The sequence below is a fragment of the Sminthopsis crassicaudata genome, chromosome 2 (assembly GCF_048593235.1).
Source record: "Sminthopsis crassicaudata isolate SCR6 chromosome 2, ASM4859323v1, whole genome shotgun sequence".
Lineage (NCBI taxonomy): Eukaryota > Metazoa > Chordata > Mammalia > Dasyuromorphia > Dasyuridae > Sminthopsis > Sminthopsis crassicaudata.
This window is the reverse complement of record NC_133618.1, coordinates 127,421,808-127,446,792: the sequence shown is the minus strand read 5'-3', so window position 1 is coordinate 127,446,792 and position 24,985 is coordinate 127,421,808. Positions and strand designations below refer to the sequence as shown.

Below are 24,985 nucleotides of genomic sequence, written 5' to 3'. Positions count from 1 at the left end.
AATAATTGGAAACTAAATAATCTTATACTAAAGAATGATTGTGTAAAACAGCAAATCATAGACATAATTAATAACTTCACCCAAGAAAATGACAATAATGAGACATCATACCAAAATGTGTGGGATACAGCCAAAGCAGTGATAAGGGGAAGTTTTATATCTCTAGAGCCCTACTTGCATAAAATAGAGAAAGAGAGGGTCAACAAATTGGGCTTACAACTAAAATTGCTAGAAAAGGAACAAATTAAAAAACCCCAAACAAACACGAAACTTGAAATTCAAAAAATAAAAGGTGAGATTAATAAAATTGAAAGTAAAAAAACTATTGAATTAAATAATAAAACTAAGAGTTGGTTCTATGAAAAAAACCAACAAAATAGACAAACCCTTAGTAAACCTGATTAAAAAAAGGAAAGAGAATTTCAGAGTTTCAGAGGTTTTATATCATTCAAACAGAATTGAGTCATGGCAGAGGAAATTTCTGGATTGGAAATAGCCAGAAAAAAAGAAGGAGCACAACTAATACCTGGCCTAGTCATCAGCCATTGACTAATGTGGCACATTGCAGAGTAGAAATGTTCAGCACAGGAATGAGTTATCCAAGTATATACAGAATCAGCAAGAACACATCTAGGTTCTCTTGTCTCCCACTTCAAAAGTCCTTGCTTGGATATCTCAAACAGAATTCTCCTACTCCCTTTATTTTCCCTTCTTCCTTTACTCTCCCTCTCCTCAGGGTATTCCAAATAGCAGGAGTATCAAACTATAAATGAAATATGACCACCAAATGATAAATAAGAAATAGTCTCAAAAACAACTTTATGTTTTGATAAGTGAACGTTTCAATCACTTGGTTCATTATAGATTATTATTACTGCTGCTCTTTCTTTAGTCGGCTATTTTAAGTTCTCTGTCAAAATGGGCTTGTGTTTTATCTTTAACATGTGTCTTTTTGTGAAAAATAAATATCTCCCCTAAACCTGATTCCTGTTTTGCATTAAGTACATTTCTACTGTTCTTTTTTGAGAACACCTTGCTAAGGAGCCACAGGATGATTTAACCAAATCAGTGTAGCAATATTAATAAGATGAAGACATAAAGAAGGAAGTATAAGTCTTCTCAGAAGCAAAGCTTCCTCAAAAATGTACCAGGAATGATGTATAGATGCAAGTTAGAAGGACCTTTTTTATTGTATAGTGAATGGTTTACAATGCCCTAGTCTTTTGGCCCAGAAGCAAGCTTTTAATATTAGATATCTTTATCTCAAAATTATCATTCTGAGCCCCCTTTGTCATGCTTTTTTACTGTAAAAATCTTATTCAAGAAAGCAGCCAGTGAAACATAGAATGTCAGTTTCATTCTTCAATATAAGAGAGCACCACCACAGCTTCATCTCATGTAGCAAAATAACTAATAATCAATAGAAAACACTTCCCACCTGTCTTTACTATACACACCCCTAACCTTCCATGTTCCATCAGGAGACAACATTTTCCAAAACAACAATACTAAGAGGCTGTGGTTGAAAGAGGTACAAAAGAGAAGAAAAAAAAAAAATCTAGCATTTTTGATCAGCCAAAGAAGTGTATTTACTCACACCAACAGCTGACCTTTACTGAAAAGGACATCCTTAGAAAGGTGATATTCTTGCTAATGGTGAATTGCCATTCTGTTCCTGGCTTATAGGCCTGCTCATATATCCTGTTGGTGTATGAATGAATAGCCTTGAGCAATTTAGAATAGAATGGAAATTTACCTAATATTTGTCTTTCCCATTTGAATTTCTGTCTCTTCTTTGGCAATGTGACTTGGCCGAAAGCTCTCACATTTCTTTATAACTCCATATATAGTGAATGACCCAGGGACAGGCTTGAGGCACTGATCCTCTCAGATCACATATGACTACTATCATCTTACCCTCAATGAGACTTTTATATTAAACGAAGAACAGAAGGGGCTCTAAGGTGTCAGAATGTCTACATTCAAGTGTAGATCACAGGCTCAAAATCAGGGGAAAAAAAATATTTTCCCCAGGAAAGGAATCTTAGAAATGTTTGCTAGACATTTGAAGGAATATGTATAATCCAGGGGGAAAGGTTGCATGAAAACTATACAATTTAGAGTCCTCTATATGGAGGAGCTATTTGAATTACATGAAAGTCATTGAGTCAGGTGGATTGGATTCTTGTCCTACTTCTGCCTCTAACTTCTGTGAAACCCCACACAGATCATTTCTTATATTAAATTGGTGTTCCCAAACTTGTTAGTCAAGTACCCTGAGGAGCTATGGAGTTATTACAAGGATAAGTGATTCCATATACACCTCAAGAACTGGTCATTTTGCTCTCTCTTTAGCTCCATGAAAATATACAGTATGATATAATAAATAAAAAAGCAAAAATAACTTCAGGAGAATTAATAAATAATATAGTCAGAACAAATATACATATATACACATAAAGATACATACATATATACATACATTCATACACACCTATATATATGCATAATTTTTAGCTATTATTGTTATTGTGATTAATAATAGATAAACTGGTTTTAGTGGCTATTAGATTCATATCAGAGTTATTTTTTTGCTTTGGTTTCATTTGGGGTTTTTTTGTGGTTGTTGCAATACATTTTTCTCAATCGTTGGATATTTAATAATGCAATTGTTAGTATGTGGGAGTCAATGACATTTTTAATGTTACATAAGGGGATAATGTTTATACATTTCTTGAAATAATCTTTATAGGCATAAAATCGGGAATTCATGTTTAAATAGTACTTTATCCTAAAGAGCAGAAAGGGACCTGTATGTGCCAAAATGTTTGTGGCAGCTCTTTTTGTTGTAGCTAGAAACTGGAAGTTGAATGGATGCCCATCAATTGGAGAATGGTTGGGTAAATTATGGTATATGAAGGTTATGGAATACTATTGCTCTATAAGAAATGGCCAGCAGGAGGAATACAGAGAGGCTTGGAGAGACTCACATCAACTGATGCTGAGTGAAATGAATAGAACCAGAAGCTCGCTGTACACTTCAATACTGTATGAAGATATATTCTGATGAAAGTGGATATCTTCAACATAAAGAAGACCCAACTCACTTCCAGTTGATCAATGATAGACAGAAATAACTATACCAAGAGAAGGAACACTGGGAAGTGAATGTAAATTGTTAGCACTACTGTATATCTACCCAGGTTACTTATACCTTCAGAATCTAATACTTAATGTGCAACAAGAAAATGGGATTTATCGTCAGTACGGTAAAAAACTGTTGGGAAAACTGGAAATTAGTATGGCAGAAATTAGATATGGATCCACACTTAACACCATATACCAAGATAAGATCAAAATGGGTCCATGATTTAGGCATAAAGAGGGAGATAATAAATAGATTAGAGGAACAGAGGATAATCTACCTCTCAGACTTGTGGAGGAGGAAGGAATTTATGACCAGAGGAGAACTAGAGATCATTATTGATCACAAAATAGAAGATTTTGATTACATCAAACTAAAAAGTTTCTGTACAAATAATACTAATGCAAACAAGATTAGAAGGGAAGTAACAAATTGGGAAAATATTTTTAAAAACAAAGGTTCTGACAAAGGTCTCATTTCCAAAATATATAGAGAACTGACCATAATTTATAAGAAACCAAACCATTCTCCAATTGATAAATGGTCAAAGGATATGAACAGACAATTCTCAGAGGAAGAAATTGAAACTATATCCACTCACATGAAAGAGTGTTCCAAATCACTACTGATCAGAGAAATGCAAATTAAGACCACTCTGAGATACCACTACACACCTGTCAGATTGGCTAAGATGACAGGAACAAATAATGACAAATGTTGGAGGGGATGTGGGGAAATTGGGACACTAATACATTGCTGGTGGAGTTGTGAAAGAATCCAGCCATTCTGGAGAGCAATCTGGAATTATGCCCAAAAAGTTATCAAACTGTGCATACCCTTTGACCCAGCAGCGCTACTACTGGGATTATATCCCAAAGAAATACTAAAGAGCGGAAAGAGACATATATGTGCCAAAATGTTTGTGGCAGCTCTTTTTGTTGTAGCTAGAAACTGGAAGATGAATGGATGTCCATCAGTTGGAGAATGGTTGGGTAAATTGTGGTATATGAAAGTTATGGAATATTATTGCTCAGTAAGAAATGACCAGCAGGAGGAATACAGAGAGGGTTGGAGAGACTTAAATCAACTGATGCTGAGTGAAATGAGCAGAACCAGAAGATCACTGTATACTTCAACAACGATACTGTATGAGGATGTATTCTGATGGAAGTGGAAATCTTCAACATAAAGAAGATCCAACTCACTTCCAGTTGATCAATGATGGACAGAGGTAGATACACCCAGAGAAGAAACACTGGGAGGGGAATGTAAATTGTTAGCACTAATATCTGTCTGCCCAGGTTGCATGTACCTTCGGATTCTAATGTTTATTGTGCAACAAGAAAATGATATTCACACACATGTATTGTACTTAGACTATATTGTAACACATGTAAAATGTATGGTATTGCCTGTCGTCGGGGGGAGGGAATAAGGGAGGGGGGGTAATTTGGAAAAATGAATACAAGGGATAATATTATAAAATATATATATATATATATATAATAAAAAAAAAATTTAAAAAAAAAAAAAAAAAAAAAAGAAAATGGGATTTGCACACATATATTGTATCTAGGTTTTATTGTAACACATGTAAAATGTATGGGATTGCCTGTCATTGGGGGGAGGGAGTAGAGGGAGGGGGGGGATAATTTGGAAAAATGAATACAAGGGATAATATTATAAAAAAAATTACTCATGCATATATACTGTGAAAAAAATCTAAATAAAAAAAATAGTACTTTATATGACAAAGATCTAAGAGTTTTAAGTGAATTGTTATATTCAACATAAATCAACATCATGATATGTTATACAAACAAACAAAAAAAAATGCTAGCACAACTTTGGGCTGCATTAAAAACAATATAGCTAGCTTCCAGGAATAAGGAAGTGATAGTCTGATTATACCTTGGTCTGATCAGATCTCTTCTGGAATATTATCTTCATTTCTGAGCTCTATATTTTAGAAAACTTATTGCTAAATTAGAAAACTTCCAGGGGGTAGAGCCAAGATAGCAGAGAAGATACACGTGAACTTCTAGGCTCTCCCTTATCCTCAATACCAATTAATTAATTCAGCCTCAAAAATAATGCTAGACTGGTAAAAATCACAAAGATTAGAAAACAACAACTTACCAGCTGAAGAGAATCTGGAACTTTGTCAGGAAAGGTCTGTAATGAAGGGAGGGGGAAAAGGAACAGCACAGACGGAGAAAGAGAGATTAAAGACTAGCTTACTGTGTCGATCAGGCTGGAGAGGTTTGGGGGATTAGAAAAGCTACTAAGACAGAGAATTCTGGCATAAGCTGATAGCTCTACTCTGCTTGCAAAAGAACAGACCAGCAGAGAAGCTAAGCCACTTAAAAAAACAAAACAAACAAACAAACAACAACAACAACAAAAAAGCCAGAAACTGCCTATAGCTACCCCAAACTGGAAGTGAGAGCACAAATTGTGGCACGCCTTCTGCTGTCTGGGGCTTTTCCTTGGGGAAATTAAGAACTGCAAGGCAGTGGTGGGGACACAGCCAGGGGCAGCCTCTAATGCCACAGTGGGGGGCTCAGCCCGAGGCAGTGAAACTTCCACAGCAGTGAAACCCCGGCAACAGTGACTGTGCTTCCCAGGGTGGAGACACTTCTGATCTGTGCACCAGGGCTAATATCCATGTCCCCACAGGGGCTTTGGCCTAGGGTTGTGAAACTTTCACTGTTCAGCCTCTAGCCTTAGGGCAGTCATGGGGCTACAAAGCTGGGGTCATTACTGGGCACACACACAGCCCAGCTCTGAACCACTTATCGGAGGAGGTGGAGGGAACTCTCTCCCAGAGTTGTACCTTTTCCACCCAGATCACAAAATAGCTGCCTTTCATATTTCTGTTCTGTAGAGGAAGCTGGGAACCCCTTAATGAGAAAGCATACCCCAAAGTTATTTTTAAAATGAGTAAGAAATTGAAGAAAATGATTGACAGCTTTCTGTATAGAAAAGCTGATCTTTAACCCTGAGGAGCTAACAGCAGACAGTCTCCTGAAGGGGAATGTTACCTGCCCCCCATCACATAACTCTCTCTTAAAAGAGACTATAAAAGACCTGAAAAGAGAGTTAGAATATAAATGAGCAAAGAAAAGAGAAGCTATGCTAGAGAGTAACAATGTCCTGAAATTTGAATAGGAAAAGATAAAGAATTCACAGGAAATGCAAGGAAACAAAATTTGTTAATTGGAAAAAATTAAAAAAACGCAAGAAAGTAGGATCTCTGAATTGGAAAAGATAAAGAACTCTCAAGAAAGTATGATTTGTGAATTGGAAAAAAGAAAATAACTCATTAAAAAATTAATGAAATGGAACAAAAATTCCACAAAGCAATATAATTCATTTAAAAACTCAATTGGATATATACAAAAATAATTAAAAATATGAATGAAGAAAATAACTTATTGAAAATCAGTACTGAACAAATAGAAATGAATGATTCATTGAGACACCAAGAATCAGTCAAACAAAATCAAAAAAATGAAAAGCTGGAGAATAATGCCAATATTTAATGGGAAGATCTATAGACCTAGAAAATAGATCTAGGAGAGATAATTTGAGAATCATTGGACTTCCCGAAAATTATGAAGAAAAAATAGAGCCTACATTCTATTTTACAGGAAATCATCAAAGAGAACTGTCCAGAGATAATACAAACAGAAGGGAAAATAGGCATTGAAAAAATTCCTTGAACACCTTCTGAAAAAGACCCTAAAAACAAAACAAAACAAAACAAAACAAAACAAAACAAACAAAAAAAAAAAAAAACACAAAAAAAACTCCATGCGGTATTGTGGCTAAGCTGCAGAACTATCAAACTAAGGAAAAAATATTTCAAGCAGTCAGGAAAAAAACAATTTAAATATCGAGGTGCCACAATAAGGGTCACTCAAGACCTGGCTGCAAAGACATTAAAGGATCAAAGGGCCTGAAATCTTATATTCCAAAAGGCAAAAGAACTTGGAATGCAGCCAAGAATAAACTACCCAACTAAGTTTAGCATTTTCTTCCATGGAAGAAGATGGACATTTAGTGAAACAGAAGAATTCCATTTGTTTCTAAGAAAAAAAACAGACTTAAACAAAAAAATTGATCTCCCTCCACAAGACTCAAGAGAAGCAGAAAAAGGTAAAAGGAACTCTTGAGCACTGTATTTCTATTGTGGATATACAGAAAGTCCACATGTATAAAGTGATTTTACTGATATAACATAAAAAGGGAAGTAGTAAGGGAAAGGGAATAGTATCAGAAAACAGGAAAGAAGAGATAAAAAGAGGGAAACTACATCCCAGCAAGAGGCAAAGAAAATTTACCACATCTGAGGGAATTTAAAGAGGGGGAGGAACATTGTGTGAATCTTACACTCATCAGAGTAGGCTCAAAGAGTAAATAATTGACATATTTGTTTTTCAGGAATTCTCTCTTTCCTCATTAAAAGTGGAGAGAGGAAAAGGGAAAAGGAAAAGAGGAATAAGGGAAGGGTACAAGAAAGGGGAAGGGACTTAAAAGGAGGGGGGAGGGATACTCAAAAAGGAGGACTGCGTTACATAAGTGGAGTCCAGAAATTTGATACTGGGGAAGCAGTTCATGGGGGACAAGGGGAAAAAAGCAAAATCAGGGAATAATATGTTGTCAAGAAATATAGAATTAGTAATTTTAACCGTAAATGTGAATGGGATGAACTCTCCCATTAAACAGAGGCTGATAGTAGACTGGATCAAAAGTCAGAACCCTACAATATGTTGTTTATAGAAAACACATTTAAAACAGGGAGATACTTACAAAGTAAAGGTAAAAGGCTGGAGCATAATATATTATGCTTCAAGTGAAGTAAAAAAAAGCAGGGGTGGCCATCCTTATCTCTGATCAAACAAAAGCAGTAAATGATCTAATTAAAAGAGATAAGGAAGGAAACTATAAATTTCTAAAGGGAAGCATAGACAATGAAGCCATATCAATACTAAACATATATGCACCAAGTGGTATAGCACCAAACTTCCTAAAGGAGAAGTTAAGAGACTTGCAAGAAGAAATAGACAGCAAAACTATAATAGTGGGAGATCTCAACCTTGCACTCTCAGAACTAGATAAATCAAACCACAAAACAAATAAGAAAGAAATTAAGGAGGCAAATAGAATATTGGAAAAATTAAGTATGATAGATTTTGGGAGAAAACTGAATGGTAATACAAAGGAGTACATTTTCTTCTCAGCAGTTCATGGAACCTATATAAAAATTGACCATATATTGGGACATAAAGATCTCAAAATTAAATGCAGGAAGGCAGAAATAGAAAATACTTTCTTCTCAGATCACAATGCAATAAAAGCTACATTCAACAACAAGTTAGGAATAAAGAGACACAAAAAGTCATTGGAAACTAAATAATCTCATCTTAAAGAATGATTGGGTGAAGCAGCAAATTATATAAACTATTGATAATTTCACCCAAGATAATGACAATGATGAGACATCATACCAAAATCTTTGGGATGCAGCTAAAGCGGTAATAAGGGGAAACTTTATATCTTTAGAGGCTTACTTAGATAAAATACAGAAAGACAAAATCAATGAATTGTGTCTGCAACTTAAAAAGCTAGAAAAAGACCAAATTAAAACCCCCCAACCAAATACTAAACTTGAAATTCTAAAAATAAAAGGAGAAATCAATAATATTGAAAGTGAAAAAAACTATTCAATTAATAAATAAAACCAAGAGTTGGTTTTATGAAAAAGCCAATAAAATAGATAAACTTTTGGCAAATCTGATCAGAAAAAGGAAAGAGCAAAATCAAATTGTTAATTTTAAAAATGAAAAGTGGGATCTTTCCACCAAGAAAATTAGAGCAAAAATAAGGAGTTACTTTTCCCAACTCTGTGCCAATAAATTTGATAACTTAAATGAAATGGATGACTATCTCCAAAAATATAGACTTTCCTAGATTAACAGAGGAGGAAGTAAATTGCTTAAATAGTCCCATTTCAGAAAAAGAAATAGAACAAGCTATTAATCAACTCCTAAAGAAAAAATCCATAGGACCAGATGGATTTACATGTTAATTCTACCAAACATTTAAAGAACAGTTACACCAATGTTATATAAACTATTTGAAAAAATAGGGGATGAAGGAGTCCTACTAAACTATTTTTATGACACAGACATGGTAGTGATACATAAACCAGATAGGTTGAAAATGGAGAAAGAATACTATAGAACATTCTCCTTAATGAATATTGATGCTAAAATCTTAAATAAGATATTAACAAAAAGACTTCAGAAAATCATCCCCAGGATAATACACTATGATCAAGTAGGATTTATACCAGGAATGCAGGGCTGGTTTAATATCAGGAAAACTATTAGCATAATCGACTATATCAATAACCAAATTAACAAAAAACATAGGATCATCTCAGTAGATGCAGAAAAAGCAATTGATAAAATGCAACATCCATTCCTACTGAAAACACTTGAAAGTATATGAATGAATGCCCAATTCCTTAAAATAGTCAGGAGCATATATTTAAAACTGTCAGTAAGCATCATATGTAATGGGGATAAACTGGAACCTTTCCCAGTAAGATCATTCAATATTATATTAGAAATGCTAGCCTTGGCAATAAGAGTAGAGAAAGAGATTAAAGGAATAAGAGCAGGTAATGAGGAAATCAAACTATCACTCTTTGCAGATGATATGATGGTATACTTAGAGAACCCCAGATTTCTAATAAAAAGTTATTAGAAATAATTCACAACTTTTGCAAAGTTGCTAGATACAAAATAAATTCATATAAATCCTGAGCATTTTTAAACATCACCAACAAAATGCAATAGCAAGAGATACAAAGAGAAATTTCATTCAAAACAACAGTCGAGAGTATAAAATATTTGGGAATCCATCTACCAAAGAAAAGTCAGGAATTATATGAGCAAAACTACAAAACACTTGCCACAAAAATAAAGTCAGATTTAAATAATTGGAAAGACATTGAGTGCTCTCGGATAGTCCGAGTGAATGTAATCAAGATGATAATACTTCCAAAACTAATCTATTTATTTAGTGCTATACCATTCAGACTCCCAAGAAACTATTTTAATGACCTAGAAAAAATAACAACAGAATTCATATGGAACAACAAAAGGTCTAGAATTTCAAGGGAATTAATGAAAAAAATATCAGATGAAAATGGTCTAGCTGTACCTGATCTAAAGCTATATTATAAAGGAGCCATCACCAAAAGCATTTGGTATTGGCTAAGAAATAGACTAGTTGATCAGTGGAACAGATTAGGTTTACAGGACAAAATAGTGTGCAACTATAGCAATCTAGTGTTTGACAAACCCAAAGATACCAACTTTTAGGATAAGAATTCGTTATTTGGGGAAAAAAAATTATTGGCAAAACTGGAAATTAGTATTGCAGAAATTAGATATGGACTGACACTTAATGCCATATACCAAGATAAGATCAAGATGGCAAAATGGGTTCATGATTTAGGCATAAAGAATGAGATCATAAATAGATTAGAGGAACATAGGATAGTTTACCTCTCAGACTTGTGGAGGAGGAAGGAATTTATGACCAAAGAAGAACTAGAGATCATTATTGATCACAAAATAGAGGATTTTGATTACATCAAATTAAAAAGCTTTTGTACAAACAAAACTAATGCAAATAATATTAGAAGGGAAGTAAGAAATTGGTAAAATATTTTTACAGTTAAAAGTTCTGATAAAGGCCTCATTTCCTAAATATATAGAGAAATCAGACCATTCTCCAGTTGATAAATGATCAAAGGATATGAACAGGCAATTTTCAGATCATGAAATTGAAACTATTTCCACTCATATGAAAGAGTGTTCCAAATCACTATTGATCACAGACATGCAAATTAAGACAATTCTGAGATACCACTATACTCCTATCAGATTGGGTAAGATGACAGGAACAAAAAATAATGAATGTTGGAGGTGATATGGGAAAACTGCAACACTGATGAATTGTTGGTGGAGTTGTGAAAAAATCCAACCATTCTGGAGAGCAATCTGGAATTATGCCCAAAAAGTTATTAAGCGGTGCATACCTTTTGATCCAGCAGGGCTACTATTGGTCTTATATCCCAAAGAAATACTAAAGAAGGGAAAGGGACCTATATGTGTCAAAATGTTTGTGGCAGCTCTTTTTGTAGTGGCTAGAAACTGGAAAATGAATAGATGTCCATCAATTGGAGAATTGTTGGGTAAATTATGATATATGAATGTTATAGAATATTATTGTTCTGTAAGAAATGACCACCAGGAGGAATATAGAGAGGCTTGGAGAGACTTACATCAACTGATGCTGAGTGAAATGACCAGAACCAGGAGACCACTATACACTTCAACAACGATACTTTATGAAGATATATTCTGAATGAAGTGGATATCTTCAACATAAAGAATATCTAATTCACTTGAATATCTAATTCACTTCCAGTTGATCAATGATGGACAGAAACAGCTACACCCAGAGAAGGAACACTGGGATTTGAGTGTAAACTGTTTGCACCATTGTCTTTCTACACAGGTTACTTATACCTTTGGAATCCAATTCTTACAGTGCAACAAGAAATTTGGTTTTACACACATATATTGTATCTAGGTTATACTGTAACACATTAAATATGTATTGATTGCTTGTCATGTAGGGGAAGGAGTAGAGAGAGGGAGGGGAAAATTTGGAAAAATGAATACAAGGGATAATGTTGTAAAAAAAATTACCCATGCATATGTATTGTCAAAAAAATTATAATTATAAAATTGTTTAAAAAAATAGAAAAAAAAAATTTCCAGAAAGGGCTTATATCCCAAAGAGATCTTAAAGAAGGGAAAGGGATCTGTATGTGCAAGAATGTTTGTGGCAGCCCTCTTTGTAGTGGTCAGAAACTGGAAACTAAGTAGATGCCCATCAATTGGAGAATGGCTGAATAAATTGTGGTATATGAATATTATGGAATATTATTGTATTGTAAGAAATAACCAACAGGATGATTTCAGAAAGGCCTAGAGAGACTTACATGAAATGATGCTGAGTGAAATGAGCAGGACCAAGAAATCATTATATACTTCAACAACAATACTCTATGGTGATCAATTGTGATGGATGTGGCCATCTTCAACAATGAAATGAACCAAATCAATTCCAATAGAGCAGTAATGAACTGAACCAGCTCTACCCAGCCAAGAACTCTGGGCGATGACTATGAACCACATATAGAATTCCCAATCCCTCTATTTTTGTCCGCTTGCATTTTTGATTTCCTTCACAAGCTAATTGTACACTATTTCATAATCTGATTCTTTTTGTACAGCAAAATAACTCTTTGGACATGCATACATATGTTGTATTAAATTTATACTTTAACATATTTAACATGTATCGGTCAACCTGCCATCTGAGGGTTGGGGGGGAAGGAGGAAAAAAAATTAGAACAAAAAGTTTGGCAATTGTCAATGCTGTAAAATTATCCATGCTTATAATGATAAATAAAAACTATAAAAATAAATTAATTAATTAAAAAGAAAAAAAGAAAAAAAAAAAAAAAAAAGAAAATTTTCAGAGAAAGAAAAAGAGAATGATAAGCACTCTGAACCTATACCATGTGGGCATTGTTTCACTGTGAAGACCCTCCACACTTCATATCTGGATTATTTTAATTGTGAACTTATTTATTTCTCTTCCTCAGGGCTCTTCTAACTCTAATCTATCTTCTACTCAGCTATCCCAGTGAACTGATCATATTATGCACACATACACACATACACGTGCGCACACACACACACACACACACACACACTTTTCAGTTCAATAGACTCCAAGAGCTCCCTGTTACATCAAAGATGGAATATAATATTCTGTTTGGCTTTCAATCCAATCTCTTCATATCTTACCAGTCAAGTTAAACTTTACTCCCCCTTTACTTACTCTGCAATTCATTGACACTGGCCTCCTTGATAGTCTTTTTTAATGATAATCTCATAACTGGTTTTTCTCTATGCCTGAAATATTTTCTCCCTCATTTCTCAGATTTCCTCACTTCCTTCAATTTTTAGCTGTCACATTTTCTTCAATTAGCCTTTCCCAGTAACTTTATTTATTTTATTATTTTTTTTTTATTTACAAAGCAGATGCATGGGTAATTTTTCCAACATTGATACTTGCATAACCTTTTGTTACAAAATTTCCACTGGCTTTTTTGGTCAGCTGTTTGTGCTAAGATGCCTCCCTCCTGTTTCCAGTTGAAAGATCTTTTCTGGCAATCTTTAAAATTATCTTCTGTTGATAATTTGTTGCACTCCCAATATCTGTAGGTTCCACTGGTCCAGAGCTAATTCAGAGGCTGGATTTCATAATTAGAGTGAGGGTTGTAGATAAAGTTGGAAAGAAATGTGTGTCATCTCTGCCATCTTGATTTTGCCCCTGGAAATTGAGCCCCGGTCACTTTTAAATTGTGTCCTATCCCAAACTTGTCAGTTTTGTAGACAGGTAAATAAATAGAAAATTCAGTTTTACATAGTTTCACATAGTTGTCTGTGCCATTAGACTGAACTCCTAAAGGGAAAGGACTAATTTTCTTTTTTGTTTTCTTTTTTGGCTTTTTTTTTTTTTTTTTTGCATTCCTAGACCAATACAGTGAATGGAATAAAGTTCATAGTTAAATGCTGCTGATTGACTAATTGACTGACTGAAGGAATTAGGTATAACATGACAAAAATAAATTTAAGGGCTCAGAGGAATATGATAGCTATCTTTAAGCTCTTGAAAAAGATGTCAAGTGAAAGTAGTTAGACTTGTTCCACTGAACTCAAAAAGCAGGACTATATGGTTAACTAAATAAGGTTTAATTTAAGAAACAACTTTCTAATACTTAGAACCTATTTTTTTTCATTCTTTGTTTTTTGAAGGCAACCTGTGACTTAATTGTGTATTTAAAGTGAGACAGTTGTCAGACTTACTCCCTCTTTCAGAATCAAATAAATCCAATGCCAGGACAAAAAGCCAAAACTTCTTGCTATGGCCCCTACCGGATGACTTTGGTGTCTTTCACATTTGACCAAGCTCTAAGTGCTCCACAAAACCTGATTCAGCTACTTAATGGCTATTAGAATGAATTGTTCTCATCCATGCAATTCACTAGTAGAAATCTTCACATGTTTGAGGTTTGCAATACTCACTGGTGGGTTTGAGGCATATCGGTTTCCCTAACTGATTTAGTCCATCTGCTCAGGGGGTTTACCAGTATATGACTCCTGAGCATGCTTCTGGGAATCAGAAGTATGCTCTGTCCCTCAGAGCTACCATTTTGAGTGATCTCAAAGTGGAATAGTCAATTTAGGGATATGGTGGGTTCAAGTAATGCTGGATTTATTTGGGGGACTTTTTTCCTTCCAAATTGAAATTCTTGGCTCTGTTTAGATGTGGACAAGAAAGACACTTTCTTAGGTTTAAGGTTTCACATTTCTAAAAGAAAAAGTTGCGACTAGATAGCTTTGGAAGTCCCTTTCACCTAGGAATCCATTAATTTATCAGCTTTTCTTCATTATCCAAAGAGTTGGTAACCACTTATCTATATGGCTCAAAGAGCAAATCCAACTGTGATATTCTTCAGTTCTAACTTAATTTTTTTTTGGAATTTTATCATAATTAAAATAATGTTTTTATATTGGAAATCATGTTAAAATTCCAGTATAGCTCTAACAAATCCAAATGGTAATCAGAAATGATCAGTGACATGGGCAATTTTTAAATACATATAGTTTCATTTTATGATTTAAGATATAGTTTTGAGTCAAGATATTTTCTATAGAATCATATTAAGCCATTTCATTTTTATGACCATAATGACTATTAGGATTTTAGGACATTCATTTCAAATCAAATGGAGTTGTAGGGTACCTGAAATTTGTAATAGAGATTGGAAAAATAACTTTTTTGAAAGTGCAAAATTACATTAGTATGGCAGATATTTTCTTCATTATAGATAAAAACTTGGAGGCAAAACTAAGCCCCAAATGAAGGCAAGATTGTCATGGTGCTGATGCTATTTTGAAATTGTGAATACTCTGTCCACAGATATTAACCATAGTTCACTATGTTTTAATAAATGGTCATTCCTGGCTTCATGTAGCCAAACAATATTTTATTTTACAAAAACATACTCAAGGAATATTTAGTCTTGTCATGAAAAAAAATGATTCTAATAATTAAAATTACACAACAGTAGAATGTGTTGGGTTTAGAGATATTAAGGTATTTTTCACTTGTGGTTTCACATACAAACTTTAATAACAAAATTGAATAGATAATATAGGAGATTTTCTTATTTAGTTATAGATTGTGTTAGACAGGGAGATATTGGACTTAGGATCAGAAAGACCTGAATTGGAATCCTGCCTCAGACATTTATTTTCAAGAACCTGTAGAAGAACCAGGTGTTTAAACACAGATTCCAGACAAGAAGTTCAAGATTGGTCATAAATTAAAATAAATGTATCACTGAGTTTGTCTCATTTCTACAACACCTAGCACAGTAAAGCTATACCTCAATTGCTCAAGTCTAGAGGCATAATTGAAAAAAGGCTGACTGTGGTGAACAGATGGATAAAGAGAGCAGAGGTACTTACTGCAAAGAATGAGAATGAGAAAGAGATTGAGATGGTCAAGGAATTGCTTCCACAAATTAAAGAAAATTCTCAACCTTAGTTTCCTCATGTGTAAAATAAGGATTATAATAAAACCTCATTCATAGATTTAAAGTGAAAAATAAAACTTTGGAAATATTAAAGAACAAGACAATAATATTTATTAATAACTAATATTTATTTAGCACAAACTATGTACCAGACACTTTGCTAAGAAAATGTTTTCATATTTATTCTTCCCAACAATTCTAGGTGGAAGATGCTTTTTAATGGGGTGAGAGAAGTTTCTCTGTTAAAAAAAAATGTCAATTATTTTTTCTTTGAGCCAACTCTAATGAGAGTAAGATTCACACAACATTCCTCCCCCTCCCTAAATTCCCTCAGATATGATAGATTTCCTTTGCCTCTTAGTGGGATGTAGTTTCCCTCTTTTTATCTCCTTTTTCCATTTTTCTGACACTATCCCCTTTCCATTTCTACTTCCTTTTGTATATTATATCAGTAAAATCAAATTATACACTTACTCTTTATGTATATCCACAACAGAAATACAGTTGTCAAGAGTTCTTTTTACCTTTTTCTGCTTCTCTTGAGTCCTATAGTTGGAGATCAATTTTTTTTGTTCAAATCTGTTTTTTTTTTTTTATTTGTGTGTTTGTTTTTCCCCTTAGAAACAAGTGGAATTCATCTGTATTATTAAATGTCCATCTTGTTCCATGGAAGAAAATGCTCAGCTTAGTTGGGTAGTTTATTCTTGGTTGCATTCCAAAATCTTTTTTTCTTTTGGAATATCAAATTCTACACCCTTTGATCCTTTAAAGTGGAAGCAGCCAGATCTTGAATGATTCTTATTGTGGCACCTGAGTATTTGAATTTTTTTTCCTGGCTAATCATTATTTTTTTTTCCTTAGTTTGATACTTCTGAAATTCTGACACAATATTCCTTGGAGTTTTTATTTTTGCATCTTCTTCAGAAGGTGTTCAATGAATTCTTTCAATGTCTATTTTACCTTCTGATTCTATTACATCTGGGCAGTTCTCTTTGATGATTTCCTATAAAATATTATCTAGGATCCTTTTTTCATTATAATTTTTGGGAAGTCCGGTGATCCTCAGATTATCTCCCCTAGATCTATTTTCCAGGTCTATTGTTTTTTCAAGTAGATATTTAATAATTTTTTTTTGGTATTGCTTGACTGATTCTTGATGTCTCAATGAATCATTCATTTCTATTTGTTCAGTTCTGATTTTTAATGTGTTATTTTCTTCATTAGCTTTTTTCTTTCTTTCTTTCTTTTTTTCTTTCTTTCTTTTTTTTTAACTTCTTTTTGTATATGTCCAAATGAGTTTTTAAAAGAGTTGTTTTGCTATATGGAATTTTTTTCAATTTCCTTATTTATTTATTTATTATTGAGTTATTTTCTTTTTCCAATTCACAAATCCTACTTTCTTGGGAGTTCTTTATCTTTTCCAATTCACAAATCCTGCTTCCCTGGAAGTTATTTACCTTTTCCAATTCACAAATTCTGTTTCCTTGCATTTCCTAGAACTTTTCTAATTCACATTTCAGGAAGTTGTTTCTCTCTTGCATAGCTTCTCTTTCCTTTCCTTTTTCTTCTACTTCTCTTTTAAGATTTTTTTATAATTTCTTCTAGGAGAGCCTTTTGTGTTGGGAACCAACAATTGACTGGAGACTGTCTGTTATTAGTCTCCTAGGAGTTAAAAACTGCTCTCTTTCAGTATAGAAGCTATTGATGGTTAACTTATGCTTTGCTTTTTTTACTCATTTTTCAAAAGCCCTTAGAGTCTGCCTTCAGGGTAAGGAGGTTACCAACTTCCTCTACAGAGCAGGTATAGATATATGGATAGTATATCTATATATACTATATATCTATAAATCTATATACATAGATATATAGATATATAGTATATCTATATGGACAGTAGCTATCCTTCAAATGGGCTTCTTCAAATGCAGCTGAGCAGTGGAAGTGCCCTTGAAAGAGCCCTGCACCAAAATGGTTTCTGCCCTGGCAAGCAGCCACACTGTGGAAGTTCTATTTGCCTGGATAGAGCCCTCCTGCTGTGCAGATTTGTGGCTTTCCCAGGCAGACCTACCCCACTTTCCCTGTGCAGATTTGAGGCTGCCCCAGCAGAGCCCTTTTGCAGTGCAAAAGTTGGCTGCCTCATGCAAAAGCCTCGTGCTGCAGAATGGGGCCGCATAACTGTGCTGTGGTCTGTGCTGAGTCACTTCCTGGTGCAGGGTGGGTATAGCCAAATCATTTTAGATTCTGGCACTTTTTGGAGTACACTCTACCTTTGGCTTTTTTGTAACTACTTTGCTGATCTAATGCTTTGCATCCAAAGCAGAGCACCCAAGATTCCTCCCTGTAAGATCTCCTCACTTGGACACTCAATGTGCTAGCCTCTATGTTCTACCTCCCTGTCTATGCTGGCTATGCTGGTCAATCAGGACAAACATTTTCTGGTGATATTCCAGATTATCATCAGCTGGTAATTTCTTGTACTCCCAATATTCATGGATTTCACCAGTTAAACACTATTTCTGAGGCTGAATTTGGTAATTAGTGGTGAAGGAAGAAGAAGAGCTTAGAATGATGGTGTGTCTTATATGAAAGAGTGTTCCAAATCACTACTGATCAGAGAAATGCAAATTAAGACAACTCTGAGATACCACTACACAACTCTCAGATAGGCTAAGATGACAGGAACAAATAATGATGAATGTTGGAGGAGATGTGGGAAAACTGGGACACTAATACATTGCTGGTGGAGTTGTGAAAGAATGGAACTATGCCCAAAAAGTTATCAAACTGTTCATACCCTTTGATCCAGCATTCCTGCTATTGGGATTATATCCCAAAGAAATAATGAGGAGGGGTTAAGGGACCTATATGTGCCAAAATGTTTGTGGCAGCTCTTTTCATAGTGGCTAGAAACTGGAAGATGAATGGATGTCCATTAATTGGAGAATGGTTGGGTAAATTATGGTATATGAAGGTTATAGAATATTATTGCTCTGTAAGAAATGACCAGCAAGAGGAATACAGAGAGGCTTGGAGAGACTCACATCAACTGATGCTGAGTGAAATGAATAGAACCAGGAGATCATTATACACTTCAAGAACAATACTGTTTGAGGATGTATTCTGATGAAAGCGGATATCTTCAACATAAAGAAGATCCAACTCACTTCCAGTTGAACAATGATGGACAGAAACAACTACACCCAGAGAAGGAACACTGGGAAATGAATGTAAATTGTTAGCACTACTGTCTATCTACCTAGGTTACTTACACCTTCAGAATCTAATACTTAATGTGCAACAAGAAAATGGGATTTACACACATATATTGTATCTAGGTTATATTGTAACACATGTAAAATGTATGGGATTGCCTGTCATGTAGGGGAGGGAGTAGAGGGAGGGAGGGGATAATTTGGAAAAATGAATACAAGGGATAATGTTATTAAAAAATACTCATGCATATATACTGTCAAAAAATTTATTTAAGGGGGGCGGAGCCAAGATGGCGGAGAAGAAACACATGACTCAGTGAACATCCTCACTCCCTCACAACCAATTAGATAAATTAAGTCTCAAAATTAGCTCAGGACTGATAGATACCAAAAGGACTGGAAGCACGACTTACCAGCTGAAGAGAATCTGGAGTTTCAACAGGAAAGGTCAGTTCTCAGGGGAGGAATAAGAGAGACCAGCACAGCCGGTGGGGTAGGAGCACACTGCGCCCATTGCGCTGGGAAGGGCTCTGGGATCAGAGAAGCCACTGAGGTAAAGGAATCTGGCACAGGCTGTTAGCTCTTCTCTGCTAATTATTTAGCAGTTCAGAAGAAAAAGCCAAAATATTTTAAAACTCAGATTAGATTTTCCCGGATCCTGGGGGTGACTCAGCAGAGACTCAGCACCAGGGGGTGTGGCCTCAGCTACCACCTGAGAATAGTTAAGAGATTGACAAGTGGGTGGATACGGCCCAAGGCAACACACACTGCCTAGCTTAGCTGGAGGGAGTGGAACTCAGCTCCAGGAAGTCCCAGAGAAGCGGAACCTTTGAACTAGGGACCGCGGTTTCTGGCAGACACTTCCAGTTTGAGCACAGGGGCTTTTCATGTCACCTGCTGCAGACATCCACTCCCCACCCGGACACATAGGCTGGGCTTTGTGCTGTCTTTACTATTCTACGCCCTTTAAGCACAGTAGTGCTAATCACCTCTGAGGCACTTCCAGGGAGGGGGTGGGGAACTCTCTCCCAGAGCTCTATCTTAGCTCAGGCGCAGGAGCCACTGCATCCATCCGGTCTGGGAGGAAGCTGGTAAAGAAGTAATTAAATAATTTCCTACCCCAGGGACAGACCCCAAAAGATTTTTTAAGTATGAGCAAAAAAGCTAGAAAAACCATAGATTCCTTCTATACAGAGAAAGAGAGGGTATCCAACCCCGAGGAAGTTAACAGCAGAGAGTCAGCAGATAACAACCTAAAGGGGAACGATCCCTGCCCCCCATCACATAACTCTCTCCTAGAAGAAACTCTTAAAAAAAGAGGGAGATTGAAGAAAAATGGGGAAAGGAAAGGGAAGCTATGATAGAGAATAACAACGTCCTGAAATTGGAGTTGGAAAAAATAAAGAATTCACAGGAGATGCAGGGAAATAAAATTTATGAATTAGAAAAGGTTAAAAAAACACAGGAAAGTAGGATTTCTGAATTGGAAAAGATAAAAAAGTCTCAAGAAAATAGAATTTCTGAATTGGAAAAAGAAAATAATTCTCAAAAAAAAATTAGGGAAATGGAAAAAAATTCAATAGAGCAAAATAATTCATTTAAAAACGAAATTGGGCATTTACAAAAAGAACTAAAAACTGTGAAAGAAGAAAATAACTCCTTAAAAGTCAGGATGGAACAAATAGAAATGAATGATTCACAGAGAACCCAAGAATCAGTCAAACAAAACAAAAAAAAAAAAAAATGAGAAGCTGGAGAACAACGTCAAATACTTACTGGGAAAATCTATAGACCTGGAAAATAGATCTAGGAGAGATAATCTGCGGATTATTGGACTTCCAGAAAACTATGACCAAAAAAAGAGCCTAGATTCTATTTTACAGGAAATTATCAAGGAGAACTGTCCAGAGATAATAGAAACAGAAGGGAAAGTAGATGTGGAAAGAATTCATCGAACTCCTTCTGAAATAGACCCTAAAAAAAGAACACCACGGAATATAGTGGCTAAGCTGCAGAATTACCACACAAAGGAGAAAATCCTGCAAGCAGGTAGAAAAAAACAATTTAAATACCAAGGTGCCACAATAAGGGTCACCCAAGATCTGGCTGCCTCCACATTAAAAGATAGAAGGGCCTGGAACCTGATATTCCGTAAGGCAAAAGATCAAGGACTGCAACCACGAATGAACTACCCAGCTAAGTTTAGCATCTTTTTCCATGGAAGAAGATGGTCACTCAAGGAAACAGAGGAATTCTATATGTTTCTAAGAAAAAAACCAGACTTAAACAAAAAATTTGATCTAAATCCACAAGACTGAAGAGAAACAGAAAAAGGTACACAGAACCCTTGAGAACTGTAACTCTGTTGTGGGTATATAAAAAAATACTCAAGGATAATTTGATTTTACTGATATAAAAGAAAAAAAAGGGGGGTGTAGTAAAGGGAAGGAGGTCGGGTCAGAAAAAGGGGAAGGAGTGATAAAAAGAGGGAAACTACATCCCAGGAAGAGGCATAGAAAATACACCATATCTGAGGGAACTTTGTGAGGTGGAGAATCATTGTGTGAATCTTACTCTCATCAGGAGAGGCTCAAAGAGTAAATAATTAACATATTTGTTTTTCAGAGAATTTTCTCTCACCTCATTAAAAGGGGGGAGAGGAAAAGGGAAAAGGAAAAGGAGAATAACTGAAGGGACTTGGAGGGAGGGGGGAGGGATCCTAAAAAAAAAAAAAAAAGAGGGAGGGTTGCGCGTCACAAGGGGGGTCTGTAAATTAAATATCGGGGAGGGGGATCAGGGGGGTCAAGGGAAAAAAGCATAATCTGGGGATAATACGATGGCAGGAAATACAGAATTAGTAATTTTAACTGTAAATGTAAATGGGATGAACGATCCCATCAAACGGATTGGATAGCAGATTGGATCAAAAAGCAGAACCCTACAATAAGTTGCCTACAGGAAACACACTTAAAGCAGGGAGATACATACAGAATAAAGGTAAAAGGTTGGAACAGAGCCTATTATGCTTCAGGTAAAGCCAAAAAAGCAGGGGTAGCTATCCTTATCTCAGATCAAGCAAAAACAGAAGTAGATCTCGTTAAAAAAGATAAGGAAGGAAACTATATCCTGCTGAAAGGTAGCATAAATAATGAAGCCATATCAATACTAAACATATATGCACCAAGTGGTATAGCATCTAACTTTCTAAAGGAAAAGTTAAGAGAACTGCAAGAAGAAATAGACAGTAAAACTATAATAGTGGGAGATCTCAACCTTGCACTCTCAGATTTAGACAAATCAAACCACAAAACAAACAAGAAAGAAATTAAAAAAGTAAATAGAATATTAGAAAAACTAGGTATGATAGACCTTTGGAGAAAACTGAATGGCAATAGAAAGGAATATACTTTCTTCTCAGCAGTTCATGGATCCTATACAAAAATTGACCATATATTAGGACATAAAGATCTCAAAATTAAATGTAGGAAGGCAGAAATAATAAATGCCTTCTTCTCAGATCACAATGCAATAAAAGCTACATTCAGTAAAAAGTTAGGGGTAAATAGACCAAAAAGTAATTGGAAACTGAATAATCTCATCTTAAAGAATGACTGGGTGAAAGAGCAAATTATAGAAACAATTAACCATTTCACCCAAGATAATGACAATGATGAGACATCATATCAAAATCTTTGGGATGCAGCTAAAGCAGTAATAAGGGGAAATTTTATATCTTTAGAGGCTTATTTGAAGAAAATTGAGAAAGAGAAGATTAACGAATTGGGCTTACAACTTAAAAGGCTAGAAAAAGACCAAATTATAAACCCCCAACCAAAAATTAAACTTGAAATACAAAAATTAAAAGGAGAAATCAATAAAATTGAAAGTAAAAAAACTATTGAATTAATAAATAAAACCAAGAGTTGGTTTTATGAAAAAGCCAATAAAATAGATAAACCTTTGGTAAATTTGATCAAAAAAAAGAAAGAGGAAAATCAAATTGATAGTCTTACAAATGAAAAGGGGGATCTTTCCACCAATGAAGAGGAAATTAGAGAAATAATAAGGAGTTACTTTGCCCAACTTTATGCCAATAAATTTGATAACTCAAGTGAAATGGATGACTTCCTCCAAAAATATAGGCTCCCTAGATTAACAGAGGAGGAGATAAATTGCTTAAATAGTCCCATTTCAGAAAAAGAAATAGAACAAGCTATTAATCAACTCCCCAGGAAAAAATCCCCAGCACCAGATGGATTCACATGTGAATTCTACCAAACATTTAAAGAACAATTAGCCCCAATGTTATATAAATTATTTGAAAAAATAGGGGATGAAGGAGTCCTACCAAACTCCTTTTATGACACAGACATGGTACTGATACCTAAACCAGGTAGATCGAAAACTGAGAAAGTAAATTGTAGACCAATCTCCTTAATGAATATTGATGCTAAAATCTTAAATAAGATATTAGCAAAAAGACTTCAGAAAATCATCTCCAAGATAATACACTATGATCAAGTAGGATTTATTCCAGGAATGCAGGGCTGGTTTAATATTAGGAAAACTATTAATATAATTGACCATATTAATAATCAAATTAGTAAGAACCATATGATCATCTCAATAGATGCAGAAAAAGCATTTGACAAAATCCAACATCCATTCCTACTAAAAACTCTTGAGAGTATAGGAATAAATGGACTATTCCTTAGAATAATCAGGAGCATATATTTAAGACCTTCAGTAAGCATAATATGCAATAGAAATAAACTGCAACCTTTCCCAGTAAGATCAGGAGTGAAACAAGGTTGCCCACTATCACCATTACTATTTAATATAGTACTAGAAACGCTAGCCTCGGCAATAAGAGCCGAGAAAGAGATTCAAGGAATTAGAGTAGGAAATGAGGAAATCAAACTATCACTTTTTGCAGATGTCATGATGGTATACTTAGAGAACCCCAAAGACTCTGCTAAAAAGCTACTAGAAATAATTCAAAATTTCAGCAAAGTGGCAGGATACAAAATAAATCCACATAAATCCTCGGCATTTTTATATATCACTAACAAAATGCAACAGCAAGAGATACAAAGAGAAATTCCATTCCAAACAAATGTTGAGAGTATAAAATATTTGGGAATCCATCTACCAAAGAAAAGTCAGCAATTATATGAGAAAAATTATAAAACACTTGCCACAAAAATAAAATCAGATTTAAATAATTGGAAAGACATTCAGTGCTCTTGCATAGGCCGAGCGAATATAATAAAGATGACAATACTCCCCAAACTAATCTATTTATTTAGTGCTATACCAATCAGACTCCCAAGAAACTATTTCAATGACCTAGAAAAAATAACAACAAAATTCATATGGAAGAATAAAAGGTCGAGAATTGCAAGGGAACTAATGAAAAAAAACTCAGAGGAAGGTGGTCTAAGTGTACCTGATCTAAAGCTATATTATATAGCAGCAGTCACCAAAACCATTTGGTATTGGCTAAGAAATAGACCGGTAGATCAGTGGAACAGATTAGATACAAAGGACAAAAAAGGGTACATCTATAGCAATCTAATCTTTGACAAACCCAAAGATTCCAACATTAGGGATAAAAATTCATTATTTGGAAAAAACTGTTGGGAAAACTGGAAATTAGTATGGCAGAAATTAGATATGGATCCACACTTAACACCATATACCAAGATAAGATCAAAATGGATCCATGATTTAGGCATAAAGAGGGAGATAATAAATAGATTAGAGGAACAGAGGATAATCTACCTCTCAGACTTGTGGAGGAGGAAGGAATTTATGACCAGAGGAGAACTAGAGATCATTATTGATCACAAAATAGAAGAT

The 24,985-nt window shown here is 34.8% G+C and overlaps 1 pseudogene; it reads left to right on the top strand.

Moving 5' to 3' along the window:
* Positions 1 to 17,797: 17,797 nt before the first annotated feature.
* Positions 17,798 to 24,985, top strand: part of LOC141552678 (GDP-L-fucose synthase pseudogene) — a 116,000-nt pseudogene continuing 108,812 nt past the window's right edge.